General features: G+C 34.4%; 1 pseudogene; it reads left to right on the top strand.

Moving 5' to 3' along the window:
• Positions 1 to 1764: 1764 nt before the first annotated feature.
• LOC112484457 lies at positions 1765 to 1883 on the top strand (annotated as a pseudogene).
• The last annotated feature ends 811 nt before the right edge of the window (positions 1884 to 2694 follow it).

The following is a 2694-nucleotide window of genomic DNA, read 5'->3' as shown; positions in this document are numbered from 1 at the left end:
GATATGATAGGTATGAATTTTGAGACTTAAAGGAAGCAAGATAGTTATCTATGGGGTTTCTAAGGAAAGAGTATTGCAAGGAGAAGGACCCACAAAAAGGGTTTAAGTTGAGAAAATTACTAGTGGTTGGAGAAACAACAAGAAATTGGCTGGAACTGAATAAGCTGAAAGCAGAGAAAGGAGATGAGGTCGAAGAGGTATCGAAGGCCAGCTCACAAGCCACTTTTAAGACCATTGTTGAAGAACATTGTAAGGACTATTTCTCAGTGAAAGAGGAGTCTTTGGAGAGTATCTCTTAAATTATTAAAAAAAAAAAACATAGCTGACATAGGTCCTTCCAATTTATTGGTATATGCCGTTGACCATTTTAAAAGAAAACAAGAAAAATACTTTAAAGTAAACTTAATAAAATTCCAATAAACCCTAAGTATTACATAGTGCCAACTTCTTTTTTTTTCTAAATATGGAAGGTGATAAAACATAATTTAATAGCACTTCTGTTGTCCCCAGATGAAATTTTCAAAAAGCCTAGTTGCAGGCTAAGCTCTTCTGCCAAACAGTAATGGAGAGTTCTTAAATTGCAGGTGGAACTTACCATTAACAGCTGAAATCAGCTGGCAAATCCAGATAAGCCAGGAAATAAGCCAACTGCTACTTTATTGGCTGAGTCATTATTATGAGGCCTTACTATATGAAATGCATTTTAGGAGTGCTATGTGCAGTATCATCAGAATCATAGAGTAGGATTTCAACCTCAAAGTGTCAAGAGTATTTTGAATATTTATAAAAATAAGAATTAGATAACAATCTGAACATTGCACTCAGAATATGCATCTTTATTTCCAGATATGGAAAATGAGAAAGAGCTGTTTATCAAAAAGAAGCATTATAATTAGTGATTACTATTTATTGTTTTGAGTTTTATCTGTACACACGTGAAATATGTAGAGAACTTTATTAGCTAACTGTGAAATAGTTTTATGTAATTTATATTTCTGCAATTACTACAGGAACTGTTATAATTTTGTTATTACTGCTGTTGTTATTTTATTCTTAAAACTAAAAAGTTGAGAAAGAAAGAATTCCTATGCCATTTTGTCTAGTGCTCATTTTAACATTTTTTCAAACACTGTTATTTAACAGTGTTTAAATTATCTTATCTCCAACTAAATTGTAATGACCTCAAAATAAGGTTTTTAAATAATTGTTTATATTACCTAGAGAAATTTAACAAAGTCTGGAACATAGATGCTGAGAAAATGTTCAAATGTAACTTTTAATATGTACACTTACAATGGAATATTATTCAGCCATAAGAAGAGATAAAATACTGCCATTTGAGACAACATGGATGGACCTCAAGAAAATCATGCTAAGCAAAATAAGCCAGACAGAAAATGTTGAAAATCCCATGATATCACTTATATGTGGGATATAAACCTAAAAGCAGCAAATGAACAGGACAGACAGAGACTTGTGGACATGAACTATAGACTAGTGGTTTCCAGATGGTAGGGAGTGGGGGAGGAGTGGGTAGGTAGACAGTTAAAGAAGCAGAAATATAGAGGGTAGGGGGAGGGTGAAGTGAGTAAAGGGGATCAAATATATGGTAGCTGAAGGAAACTGGACTTTGGTTAGTAAACACACAATAGAATAAACAGATGTCAAGTTATAATGTACACCTGAAAAATACATAATTGTATTAACCAATGTTATCCCAATAACCTTAGTAAAAAAAATAAATAAAATTTTAAAATTATATGTGTCTATGTCCATGCCACCATGAACAAGCCCAATCCCATCTGATCTCAAAAGCTAAGCAGGGTCGGGCCTGGTTAGTCCTTGGATGGTAGACCACCTAGGAAGAGCAGGTGCTGTAGGCATAAAAAAATTTAAAAAATAAGGGATTGTAAACTGACAAGGTCCTTGAAATCTGTGAGGTCAATCAAGGGTTGCCTTGCCTAAAAAAAAATACACACACACATACACACACACACTTAGACTTTAAATATGTGCGAAATGTTAATTGTGTTTTTTTATTTCATAGCCTTTTTCTGGTGATAGTGTAAACTTGAAAAATCTACTACATGTGCAGGTAGTCCTCTCCCACCATGAATTTTTCATGCCAAACAGGGAAGTAAGATAATCTTATAGAGCGTAAAATTCCAGTGTTGGTAAAAATGAATTCTATTTTGGATTTAAAGCCACAATTTCTCTAATCTTTATTTTCTGACGATCCCCAAACTAAAGATGAAAAACAAGTAACAGTATTCCTCTAAACAGGTGTGTGAGCTGGCATCTCACTCATCTTTCTCTGTTTCTCTATGTGCTTTCCCATTCACTGTATATTCTTTAAATCTACAGAAAGTTGTAAAGGTCATGATGGCAGCAACCACAGTGGATAAATTTTACAAAAAAATCATGATGGTCCAGGTCACAGAGGAAAAGTGAGCTAGGTAAGTGACAGTTTAGAAAGAAGTAAGGTGCCAGAAGAGCTCAAGCTGTTCCAACTCCTAGCTAGTTGAGTGTTCCCATAGCAGGTACCAGACACTGCATGAGTGAACCTTCAGATCATTCCAAACCCAGCATTTGAGACATCTCAGCATACAGTTAGTGAAGCATAGATAAGTTTATCCTTGTGAAGCTCTTCACAGAATACAAGTTCATGAGGAGAAAAGATATTGTTAAACCATC

This window comes from Pteropus alecto, unplaced genomic scaffold (assembly GCF_000325575.1).
Source record: "Pteropus alecto unplaced genomic scaffold, ASM32557v1 scaffold75, whole genome shotgun sequence".
NCBI classification, from domain to species: Eukaryota; Metazoa; Chordata; class Mammalia; order Chiroptera; family Pteropodidae; genus Pteropus; species Pteropus alecto.
This window is presented reverse-complemented; position numbering and strand designations above follow the sequence as displayed.